Raw genomic sequence first — 13,745 nt, 5'->3', positions numbered from 1 at the left:
ACAACACATCCTAAACCCTCTGAACTAAAAGACCGACCCTACCCATGAAGCACTGTGCTCAACTGTGACATTCCTGACTTGACACAGAGACTTTAGGACCAACACTCCCGTCCCGCTTTGTTGTCTTGACAATTCTTTTGTCACCCTATCCTCTTTTGATTCCCCCCCAAAGAGATCTGGTTCTCGTCACATTAGGTTTTTCTTCATATGTGCTATACTGTGATGACAATCTCTCAGCTGTGCTTGCCCAACATCGCTTCTCATCTACCATGAGAACTGAACTCTCAATGCACTTTATTGCAAGTGGGTCACGTCTCGCGGTGCAACGCGTTCACAGAGCAGCGCAGGCAGAGCTTGGCATGTTTTGCAAGGTGGCTGCAATATTTGACTGCAGCAAATGAGGAAAGCACAGGCTCCGTTGATAAAGTGTCACGTCTTGGCATTGAATTAGAAATCGGACTCCTTTTTCTCATATGTTTTTGCGTGACCAATCCTTAGTTGCTTTGTGATTAGAACCATGAGGCCTTAGACACTGTCTATTTTTCATAACTCAAGATTTAAAAAATAGAATGAATACAATTTAACCCTGCTTTGACACGGGTTTGAATGCGTACAGTATATTTAAATAGAGATTTGATTAAAAACCAGTTCGCCATTTTAATGATAATGACATTCAAATGCTCATCAGATCCAATTAATTATCTTGCACCGGCAGTCCTCTTATTTACAGCTACATGCATTTAGTCCTTGGGGCTTTGACTTTTCTCTTGGTTGTAACGTTTTGTCAGTGCCCTTTTGCCTTCGGTTAGAGAATATTGTCGCTACACCGTTAAATGGATTTCATCATTACTGGCTAGCATGCAATTTGGTGGATTAAAATGTTGTATCACCCTATCTCACCTGGGCTTCTTGTGCCAGTTCCCCCCTCTCTCATCCTCTCTCTCTCTGCCTGACAGTTGAGACAAAGTGACCATTCCTCACACCGAGCCATTAACGTGGTTTGATTGAAATTCAGCATCTTGCTTTTAATCTCCAAAGTGATGCGGCAGCGATGCGTCATTATTGAGAATCTAACACGTTGTCCTCCCATCTCTCACCCCGGCCGTCCGGGCGATCGCTCGCCTCTCTGACTTAATGTGCCAAGAAAGCAAGACAAAACTGTGATTAATGCCAAGTCACTCTGCCTGCTGTCCTGCTCTGAGAAGGGCCAATGTCACTGTCCGCTTGCCTGCTCACAGAGGTTACAAAAAGGAAAAATGGAAACAAGGATAGAACAAAAGTCTGTTGTTTCAGTGGGATCAATCATCAGCCTCAGTTTCCGTACTCTTTGGGTGTGTGTGTCTGAAAACAGGTAGTGTATTCGTATTGTAAATCATCCCCAATGTCTGTATTTTGTATTCCCCTGTTCCCATGTTTTCAGTGCTTATACCCCGAGCTTCAAATACTCACATAGGTGCAAAGGGACGTAACTAAGGAGAAAACAATCAGCCAATGCGAGTGGCATGAGTCTATCTCAAACAGGGTTGTAATGCCCCACAGCCATCTACATCCACTTCTGTGTGTTTATTCTGTTGTCTTGTAGTTGTTGTTGTATTGTTGAAATTCTAAGGACCAACGAGGACAGCGCTGAAATAACCACAGTGGAAGGACAGCATTCAGTGGTGAAATGATGTTGGTAGTGCAGTATGACCTTCCTATGTTCAAATACCGTGCACCCCTCCCACACGTGCTCTCCTCAATTGTCTCTGTGTTTGTGAGTGTGGGATTCTGAAGCTTGTTTCTCACTGGCCTTGAGAGAGGAAAAAAAAAAAAGACCCCTATTCTCCAGTTCCCTTAAGTAGACTCCTTGCGCTTGGTCTGCACCAAGTACGGCACACAAAGGAAAAAATGGGGGGTTAAGAGTAGGGTGGGGGTTATTGTTACAGCCAAAGGTCAAGCACAGCACAGACTATCAGACCTATTATCGGAGTAAATACCTTTATTTCAGGGCTTTTAGTCGCGCTGGTTCCAGTTAATCTCCATGAGGAAGATGCGTGGAATTTTCTAAGCAAATGGGCCTCAAAAAGCAGTTATGTTATAACCTATGCTACAGACATTTAGCAATGCCCTGTTATTGGAAAGAGAGCTATATATGATGTCTAATTTTCCTATATTTATTTATGAAAGAGATTGGTCTTTGTCACTCCTAAATGTGGTAGTTGTTTGAGTCAACTCCTATCCCCTTCTTTTTCTCTGTTTTCTAAGATGTCACTCTACCTTTGCCCCTTTTACTGACTTTTATTTTGTACAAAATCTATATATTAAGAATATTGTATAATAGTTTTTAAAATCTCAAAATAATATCAGTTTTGTTGTCTATTTCTTTTTTTAAGAGAATGTATCTCATCATCTGGTGACTGTTAAATAAATGAAATTAAAAGAAAGACCTTGCCGTTGCAATTTTGTGAATCTGACTAGAAGATCGATTTTATTTTTGTTCATGGTAACACAAAAAAATGACCTTTTCCTTATAAATCACAGTCTTAAGTGGATTCTCCTGAGCATACTTGTGCTTGTCAAATATCATGTGCTTGTGTACAGTAGCTGACAAAATGAATGAATGTGCATTGCTTGTTAATTTATCTCTTTATTATGGAGTTTGTGCCATTTTAACAACATAACTCCTTTTGCGCATGCAGACAACCCCTCTTGGCTGTTGTGTTTGACCAGGACAACAAGTCGCAGCGTGGGAGGCCAAAGAGTTGGCTGTATGAATGAAATATGGGGGGAAGCACCTTCATATATGTCGGGAAGCATCACTTGTGCTTGAGACTGCATGACAAAGAAAGTGAGAAATAGTGTGAATTTTTCATTTTCTGTGTGTGTGTGTGTGTATGTGTGTGTGAGAGAGACAGAGTTCCTGTCAGACATACAAAATGAGGACAGACGGGGAGACAGAGTTGGCAGGATTGGAGTAATAGGTGTGTCTGTGTGTGTGTGTGTGTGTGTGTGTGTGTGTGTGTGTGTGTGTGTGTGTGTGTGTGTGTGTGTGTGTGTGTGTGTGTGTGTGTGTGTGTGTGTGTGTGTGTGTGTGTGTGTGTGTGTGTGTGTGTGTGTCACAAGGCTTGTTATGGCCCATGAAGCGGTATAGGTTGGCCACAGCTGTCCTGCTCCCATTGGAGGCGTTTTCACAGCAGGAGTATGCAGCGCTACAGCGCCATACTGCCAGGCCCCAGGGGAGCCCCCGCCTCTACACATTAACACACACACACACACACACACATACATTTGAAAATGCCACATATTCACACAATTACACAAAGAAGCACACAGCGCAGTTATGAAACCATACGCACCAACACGCACTCTCAAACAGACATTTCTCACTTAGATGTGCAGTTTTAATTGACTCCACTTGGCAAAGCCTCCCTGCAGGGAAAAGAGTGAGAAGTAGAGGGAAAGTGAAAGATATAGGTGTGGAGGGAGGAAGCCAGGAGGCGTATATTTAAAGCTAAAGATGCCTGACGCAAAAACACAACCTAAAAAAAAAACATTTTTAGGAGTTGGATAAGCGCAAACATGGTCCTGTAAGTTTCATTTAAGATTTTTCATAATTTCACAATTATACCAAACGGAGTGTGATTGAGTGTAACTGAGACTAAGAGCCTGGCACAGGGCCAAAGTCTCACTCTTCCCTGCCCATCTCCTGAGGGAGATAGAGGCTGAGGTAGGCAGGAAAGCAGTCCAGCCCAGGTGCTGTGCCTCGGGGAGGGTCTGCTCTCCTGTTCCTCATTATCAGAGCGAGAGAAGCTGTGTTATAGTGTCATTATTCATCCACTCAAGCATCTGGGAGCAGGTCCTTCCTTACTTGGCCCGGTGATATTGTTGTAAAGACCGCCCTTGGAGCTAAAGGCTGGCTGGGGACACGGCTAACTGCTAACAGACAGAACCACCCAGACAAGGCTCCAGAGCGCTGATGTCCTTGAGTGCTTAAGAGGATTCAGCAACTCTCACTTTAGGGTCATGCTGCAAAGTGAAAAACTGCTATATCGGCGAAGTTCAATTGTTCATAGAATTGATTAATTCACCAATATGGGAGTGTGGAGTTTGGTGTAATGCTTTCAGAATCAATCTTTTTCTAAGTTACTGTGGTCAAAAATAGACTAACTAGTCCAAAGGCCAGAAGTTGGTGTTATCAGGCATCACATTTCTTTTACTGTAACATGTTGTTGTGTTGTCCTCTATATGGTAACACCAAAGGTCCAACAGAAGAAGGTTGCGGCTGGCGTAGCTGCTGAATTCGAGGATTACATCTTGTGTTTTAAAAGCAAACGCCAACAAGTTGTAGGAGCATCATGATCTGCCCTAGGTTGAACTCAAGAACAAGGACAATCGAAGGCCAAAGAGATTTAAAATAATGAAAATGTGGCATTGCACTTGTATCTGCTGGTAAACTAAGGCCAAGAGCAGTCCTTGTACCCTGTTTTCCTTAGATTATACCTAAATTTATCATTTGGCCCGAACCTTAAGTACTGTCAAAGCACTTAAGAGACGTTCACAGGACCAAGGGCTTTCTTAATGAGCTGATGATCCATTGAGGGTTCAACTAGAATGAAAAAATGTGAATTAGTGGTTTCAGCAAATTTCCAAAAACAACAAATCAGAGATTATGATTTAGAGATTATTATATGAATAGATTTTCCCCTCTTTTTAAAGAAAATGGTCGATCGTTATATCCATCCATCCATCCATCCATCCATTTTCTTCAGCTTATCTGGGGCCTGGTCGCGGTGGTGTCAGACAAAGGAAGTTATTCAAGACGTCCCACTCCCCAGCAACGCTTTCCAGCTCCTCCTGGGGAACTCTCCGGCGGGTTCTGGGTCTACCCCGGGGCCTCTTACCTGCTAGTCTGCGATGCCGGGGGTCGGCATGCCCAGGTCCCGCCCCTGCCTGCCGCCCGGCTCACAATGCACCCAACCCCAATGCCTATGCCTGCTGTTGGTGTTCCCAAAGGGCGGCGGCTCCATGTTGTTTCTTCGGGCTGTGCCCGGCTGAGCCCCATGTGCGGAGGCATCTGCCATGTGCAGGTCTGGCTCCAGAAGGGGGCCCCGGTTTCCCTTTTCATGGTGAGGTGCGACATCCCTTATTTAGCCGATTCATCAGGCCAATTCGATCGTTATAAAACATTGTGAAATTGAGGTATATTTTTTCTGTTGCTTGCTCTCAAAAGCAGCAACAGCAGCATGAAAATTGTCAGAGAAGAGGTGTTAAGATGGCGAAAAGCCTCCTTGGGGTTGTGGCGAAGCACAGGCGTAGTGTTAGAAGAGGTTGTCAGAAAGGCCTCTGAGAATTTTCAGCTGAAAGCAGAGTTAAACGCTGTGGGACTGGTGCACAGAGACACACATTAGTAAGACAACAGCATGTTTATCCCACAGAAGGATAAAACCGTTTCTATCCTATATGAAGATTTTTCTTTTACAAATTTATTCCAGTTACTAACACAAATCAAACAAATTGCACAATTTAACTTATAACTGCACCACAGAGAGGTCTTTGCATCACCTAACACCGCTTGAATTTCCGTCACATTGATGTAAACAAACCTTAACAGCATCAGCAAACATTAATAACTTGGATTAGGTTGTTGTCTAGAGTAAGAACCTGTATAAGACCTGTCAATCTTTTTGGGTCCTGCGTTTTTGGTAGTGAAGCTCTTTATTATTGAGCCTTAATAACATCCAGTCATTAAGCCTTGTCATAATAGATGTTTTGGGATGTATCCGTGCATCAATCATGCACTCAACCATATTTTTTGTCAGCTCTAGCTGAAAATAGATTGAATAGCTTTTTAAGAAAGCCAATTATCATGAAACAAGTCTAACTAGAACTTAAGAGCGTAGACCTCAGCCAAGGCCAAATGCCCAAAGCCCAATTTACAATGTTAATTTAAATGAAAAATAATTTTGTGTATCCACCCTGTGATTAGGATCCGCTCCAAAATCTAATGGGTTCTTCCGTGGCCAATGCTACACCCTTCCACCAAGTCTCCAGAAAATCGAGCAAGCAGTTTGTTCCATTATGCTGCTGACAGACAGATTAACAAACATACCGAAAACATAACCTCCTTGGCGGAGGTAATAATGTCGTGCATATGGTGCTTGATAACAATATTTTTCTCTAATGGGAAACAAACGAGATCTAATCCTTCGAAAACAGAATCTTGTGACTTTCCTAATTTGGATTTGGCAGTGCAACGAGATCTGTTTGGGCATGCTTTGTAGTTGCTCTAAGGCTTGTATAAGAAGTCTATCAACGGTTGTTTGGTTTCAATCCAAATATAATTCAAGCTGAAGCAACGCAGAAGGAGTCTAGAAAAAAATATTTTGGACACAGCTTGTCCAAGTCTTTATAGCCTAGAAAGCCTTAATCTACGTTAAACCAGAAGGCCAGACCTATTCAAGCCACCACCTTGCTGGAGTGTCCCTGGACTGACAATGAGTCCTTATACATGTCAGGGTCCCTATCAGCTCTGCAGGTGTGTTGTTGGGTCATAGATGGGCTGTGGATCTGTTCAATGATCGATACACAAAAAAAACAGTCACAAATGGTGCTGAAGAGTCACTCTAAGGCTGAGATAAACTGTAAAGCCATATATATATAATATAACCACATGAAATCTGCATCAGGATTGGGTTTGCTCAAACTCTTCATAAATTCATCACTAACTTTGTGTGTGAAGTCCTTCCTAACTTCTGAGTAACAACTAGCTAGTTCCAAACTGGTCATTTATTGCATCTTGTTGCACGATTAAAACTTAGAAGTCTTAGTTACTAAAGATTTTAGTAATGTGTACATTGGTTGCTCAGACACATATGTTGTGCCATCCAATCAAAAGCAATCTACTTTGTAAACAGGAAGTTTCTTTAGCATTTCAAGCTGTTAAACAACCCTCCAAAATAACAGTCAAGCCATGTTCTAAACTTAACTGACAATTCTTTGAAAATGGTAGTATGACTTTATCTGATCTGTATATCCAATTTTCAGAGTAAGTAGTATTCATTTAGAATTTTATAACAGTAACTTTCTTATTCAGATCTGTGTCCAAGCAAATATCGAAAGCCTGACATCTTTTTAATAAACTCCCAGAAATTAGGCCTACGGTTGTTTTATGATTGTTGATTTGTGATTTTGTAGAATTCATTCTTTCTATATCAGCTTACTGCTAATCAAGCTAGCCATTATACTAACTAACTTCCTGGAGCTAATGTGTTGGTAGCAGATTTTAAGTAGACTAACATGTTGAACTTAACTGTTGGGCTGACTGTTATGTATTTTACTCTTTTTTCCTTTATTCTGTTGGACTCTATTTACTAGATTCATTGCTGCACTTAAAGTAGATCTTTCACCAGTGATACTTTGTTTCATCAGCTACCTTTTTAAATCCAATTTCCTTGTAATAGTATTATATATCTACTTCAGTTTTACATTAACTTAGGTCTGACTCTTGTTTATGGAATCACCATCATTGAATTGCTTCTAATGCAATTTTCACAGATTCACAATTGCTGCCATTAAAAGCTCCAAAAGCAACTCTTCTTCTTCAACCTTTATTGGAAATGTCTTTGGCTTGCTGCAGAAGATTAAGCTTTTACGTTTAAACACAAGAACAGTTAAACAGGCCAAAATAAAAAACAGGGGAAGCTGTACAATTTGATTCAAAGCCTTTGTCATTAATTATTTGTTAAACAAATAACATTCTCCCTTGCTTTTATTCAAATCCCCCCCAAATAAAATATAAAATTATATAATCAAGTCAAACGTCCCTTGGGTGTCCAGGGCTACTGAGTTTTTCCTGATTAAAAGAAAATGACCTACCAGGAAATCCTCCTATCCGCTATCGCTCTCCTTCGTGCGTTATTAAACCAATCACTGTCCTTAATGACTCTAAACCTCCACCCTCCTCTACCTCTTCCCTCTTGTCCCCATTTCACCCTCTTCCAGTGCAGACAGACAAGACAGATCTAATCAGATCTTTTCTCTTCTCATCCGCCAATGATCCTCTCATCAGGAGTGGGAGAAGAGGAGAGGTGTGTGTGTGTGTGGAGGGAAGGGGAGGGGGTGGGGGGTGACCTAAAGCAGCGATGACACAATTAATGTCAAATTAATGCTCCTCCTGAGCACCGACATCGCCTAACCTCCCTCTTGTATTTCTCCCCGCCCTCACCTCACTACCTCTGTCTCCCCCTCTTCTCTTCCTCCTTTATTTCCTCCGAACACACTTCCAGCCTGCCTGCCTGCCTCACCCGTCCCTCCCTCCTCTCCAGCTCCCATCTAACCGCACGCTGCCTAATCTCACACATGGGGGAGTTCATCTCAGCATTGTGCTATACTGTGCAGCAACTAGCTTAGCTCGCTAGCACACTGAGTGAAGAGTGGAGTGCTAATAGGGACTGGGGGGGGGGGTTGGCGGGGAGGGAAAAGCAGAGTGGGGGCCTGATTGGTGTCTCTAATTACAGCTTGATACTAAAGAGTAATTAATGAGTTTGTGGCTGATGGGAGCAGCTTCGGAGCGTCAGACTCGATCGCAGGAGATAAGAGCTGTTTGTGCGGAGGCCATGCAGGATCCCACGGGACAGGCAGGCATACAGGCACACAGACGTATGCACACACTTAGATGAACTGTATGTGCTTACTTTCTAGTCTTTTCATTAAGTGCACTGCTGAGGTGAATCTGGGTGAGATAATGTATCTTTCGATCAGTGTTGGGTAACTTGTTACAGCGTTACCTACCCAGAAAAGTAACTCGTTAGAGTACTTTTGTGTTATCTTATGTTATGATAACCTTTTTCTCTGGGATTGTTGGTTATAATGTCCAGAGGACGGGTAGCCTACTGTACGCCTACCTTTTTAATGTACTGACTCTACCATCATTGCATAGCCTCGTCTGCGGCATCTGTAATTCTGCAGCAACAAATGACAGATGCAATATCCCCCTTACAGCTCTTTATTATATAGAGGTAGCTATCGAATGTTTTTTTTCTGTCAGGCACTGTTTCCTCCATGTTACGCATCATAGGGATTTTATTAATGATCTTAAGGAGAGACGGAGACTCTACAGTTGCTAATCGTAGCACCTCCTCCACCATGTAACCAGCAACAAGCTCGTTAATTTCCCTTGGAGTGACAGTCAAAAGCCATTGCTGTTTTGGAGCTGTAACAGCAATATCGTTCTCCTCCTATTCACACACCAGTGTTGTGGAGCTGTATGTATGCAGGTTCTTCACAGCTGACAGAAGCTTATCATTGCTTATGATCTTGTTACAAATGCTTATTTGAAAACGTGACTAAATAACTAATTTGTCATTACGTTACTCGCTACAACAACAAAGTAATCTGAGAAGCCCTACTATTGTCCGCTACCCCCCAACACTGTCAAAGATTGCTTTTATTAAACCAGTCAAAAAGGAGAAGATTATTACATTTTTTAAGTGTTGATTGACATTAGGTCTATTAATATTTTGGTTATGTTATAGTACCATCTGTTCTCTACATTCAGTATACAGGTGGTATTTACCAAATGTAGTCCTGCGATTCACTTCTAAAAAATGATCCATTTTTATGGGTAAGAACCCGTTTTTACAGATGAACACATGGATATAATCACATATAAACCAACACTTACTGTGACATAATCATGCTCAAATCCAGCATACAATTGTGTAATGCTGTAGCCAGGCTGTTAGATATACTGTGGTCATGAGTCCAAATAAAGATTCATTATTTTAATTATTTTAGTCTGTAAACATATAAATCTCAATAAGTCTCAAAGTGGTCTGTATTTTATTTACATAAAAGTAGACAAAATTAAATACACTCGAAAAACATACTGGAATCAACCTGTGAAATACCCATCAATGCAGAACATAAATTTCCCAAGATTTCCAAGATTTACATTTACAAAAGTGTCTGTATGAGATACACCAGGCTATTAACACTAATGTAAACCCATCTGCCTATTTTTAGACGCTTAGAGCAACAGATGTAGCATTAGCAGCAAAAAAAGAAGGGAGGAAAGGTTGGATGGGCCACCAAACACATGACTTTCACACAGGGCACTGGTGTTTATGATCTGTTTATGGTCCCCTGTTTATCCAAAAATGTCGTTATTTTTACTGACAACCATGTGGCGATATGGCCCTGAATCACATTATTTTATGTCAGTAGCTTAAGTTGCGAAACAGAGCTAATTATTTTAACCCAAACCCTGATCTTTTATAGTTTTTTTTTTAAACTCAAACCAAATATTTTTGTTGCCTAAAGCTAACAACAACTTTCACAACGTTAACGTTACTAAACTACGCAAAAGGTTGCCCCTGGCGGCACCAGCTAAATATGAAGAGTAGGGATGAGATTGTGTTGTCATATGTGTAAGCAAATTTTAAAGCTGCGTTAGAGACGCCTTTTGACAGTTAGAAGGCAGAAGATAGACTCCAAAAGCAAAGTCACATCAAGAAGCCAATGACATACAACATCAAAATGTCCTACTAAAGATTTCTAAACCTGGTCCAATAATTACTCATAATATTCTGAAGACTTTACCCTAACATTTTGTGATTAGTTTCCTTGTGCTGCAGGAAACAGATTTAGATGTGCTGGATACAATTCCAGATGTAAATCAGTGTAAATTAATTGCAACCCCAACTACTTGTGCTTTGCCAAAATCTGGGTATTTTCTATGGTGAAAATCTGTAATAAACTAAATTGATGAGCCTTGTGATTAGTGGTCTGCATGAGATACGGATAAAGAGAGATAGCGATGCTTAAACAGAGAGAGAGAAAGTGAGGAAAAAGAGAAATGCAAAGCTTGAAGGACAATAAGCGTCTGCGACCGTGTGTGTGTGTGTGAGTTAGGTGTTGGGAGGACGCTGTGTGTGCCGTTGTGAGAGCGAGGGATAGAGAGAGAGACAGCGTGCTGAGGAGTGTCTCTAAAACAGGGGCAGCTGTAGTGTAGTTAATGAGGCCTGCAGTCGAAAGCCGTGTGTGAGCACATCGTGTGTGTGTGTGTGTGTGTGTGTGTGTCTCTGAGAGAGATATCGGTAAATGTGTGTGTTTTTGTGTGAGCGAGGTGAGTTACCCAGTGTGCAGTCTTGCTTGACCCTCAGTAAGCCTGTCACCTGGAACCAACGGGCCTCAGAGAGGAGAGGGAGAGCTGGCGGGAGGGGCAGGGAGATGAAACAGAGACAGTGAGGGAGGGTTTAAAAAAAAATGAAAAAAAGGTGCCTCTCACTCAACCGAATAACTGGAGCAGACTTTAAGCATGGCTGCTAACAAGCTCTCTATCTCTCTTTCTCTCTCTCTCTCCCTGCTTTCTTTCATTTATCGCTCTCTCTCTCTCTCTCTCTCTCTCTCTCTCTCGTTACCCTCCATTTCTTAGCCCTCTCTGGAGTGGCACTTTAATGAACAGAGTGTGTGTGTACAGTGTCCAGGTTATCATAAGAGAAGCCTCACAAGAGCTTCTGATTATAAAAACCCACGTACGGAGACAAAGAGAGAGAAAGAGAAAGGCCCCTAGTGAGGCGAGCTCCAGCTTTTCACAGCTCACCCCCACAGGGAGCTGAGCTGACAGGCGATATGAAGTCCACTGCCCTCATAGCAGCATGCTAGGTTACCCGCTAACAGCTGCTCCCTGAGTGGCTCCTTAATGGACTTTTTGTTAGAGACGGTCGCCATAACAACAAAGCAGGGCTGGAAAAAAAATGTAATGGGTAATTTTGGGCTCAAATTTAGTCCTTCAAGTTGTTTTTTTTCTTGGAGGACTTGTTAGTTAGGTAAAGTTGCAAATAAATGCGCTTATCACTGTCTTTCTGTGAAAGAAATTAGAAGATTTATATCAATCTCAGACAGGAAGTTGATATCGATCTTCTCACAACACTCAGAATTTAACAGAATGTTACACTATTCCCTTAAAACACACAACCATTTGTGCCAGTACAGCAAGCATATAATACAACCTGTTTCTAATGCAGACCAACTTGTCTCAGCTATTACAGAACTGACATTTTTCAGAAAATTCTGGAGGGGGTAAAAAAATAAATCTTATACTTACTTTAGTCTGTTTAAAATTAGTTCTATAAGAAATTCAGGGCAAATCAATGTTTGTGGGATCGCCTCCACACGGCTCTCAACATGGCGATGACTGCAGCTCAGAGCCAACGGTGCTAACAGCAGGAAGAGTGCAAACATCTGCAACAGTGCTGACAGAGCCAACAGTGTTAACCTCAGAGGAGAAATGGTTGGTGGGCGTTATGCAACGTCGTCAACGGCAATGGTTGGGACGGCGTTATCAGCAGTAAACGTCGTATGAGTGCAGTGAAGAGCAGCGGCTAGCCAGTGGGACACACAAACAGGGACTCACATACATGGCCGGCTACATAAGCAAAGCACAAAGAAGCTCGGATTACAACACACACAGAGTAACAGTGACTTCATTACACCCTTCAACTCGTCACATGCCAACACTGGGCCAGGTCTCCTTCTAACGCACTGGTTAACCCAGCACGTCAAACTATGACGCTCCAATACGGTCGGAGTAAACACATGGTTAATGTTGTCATTTTAAACAAAAAAATACTTAGTTAGTTAAGGAAGAACATCTTGCATCCGAGCTACTGTTCCTCCCGGGGAAGGGTTGCCCGCACCGAGACCTGTCCATCACCATTGACGATGCCGTGGTGACGCCAACTCGGACTGTGAGGAATCTGGGTGTGACCCTGGACGACCAACTGTCGTTCTCAGCAAACATTGCATCGGTCACACGCTCCTGCAGATTCCTCCTCTACAACATCAGGAGGATTCGCCCCTTCCTCACTGAGGAGACGGCGCTGGTGCTCATCCAGGCTCTGGTCATCTCCCGCCTGGACTACTGCAACTCACTACTTGCCGGAGCCCCGGCGTCGGCCATCAGACCTCTGGAGCTTGTACAGAAAGCTGCAGCACGTCTGGTGTTCAATCACCCCAAGTTCTCCCACACAACTTCCCCTCTCCGTTCTCTACACTGGCTCCCTGTAAGAGCTCGCATCCAGTTTAAGACTCTGGTGCTAGCCTACAGGGCAGTGAAAGGAACAGCTCCTTCCTATCTCCAGGCCATGGTCAAGCCCTACACCCCCGCCCGACCACTTCGCTCTGCTGCCTCAGGGCGACTGGTTGCCCCGTCGCTCAGAGGTCCCTGCGGCCGATACAGCTTTTTTCCGTCCTGGCCCCTCAGTGGTGGAATGAACTCCCCACTGACGTCAGGACAGCAGAGTCGCTGCCCATCTTTCGGCGCAGGCTGAAAACTCACCTCTTCAAGAAGTACTACCCTGAGCCTTCCTCGTAGCACTTATTGCATTCGTATTAGTTGTTGCACGTATTGTATTCGTATCAGTTCGCTGGACTTATTGTATTCGTATTCGTTTACTGCACTTATCCTATTCGTAGTAGTTTGTAGCACTTATTGTATTCGTATTAGTCTGTTGCAATTATTGTTTTCGTAGTAATTTGCCTCTGCACTATACTTTTGCTCTGGTTTATGCTTTAAGATGCTTGTTTAAGAAAGGAGATGCACTTATGACTTCTGGTGACTAGTAGTTCTCTTGAATACCTATGTTGAATACACTTCCTGTAAGTCGCTTTGGATAAAAGCGTCTGCTAAATGACTGTAATGTAATGTAATGTAATCTTGGTTGGGTTTAAAATGTATGTAAACTAAGTAATATGAAACCAACGTG

The sequence above is a fragment of the Anoplopoma fimbria genome, chromosome 20 (assembly GCF_027596085.1).
Source record: "Anoplopoma fimbria isolate UVic2021 breed Golden Eagle Sablefish chromosome 20, Afim_UVic_2022, whole genome shotgun sequence".
Taxonomy (NCBI): domain Eukaryota; kingdom Metazoa; phylum Chordata; class Actinopteri; order Perciformes; family Anoplopomatidae; genus Anoplopoma; species Anoplopoma fimbria.
Note: the sequence above shows the minus strand (reverse complement) of the source record.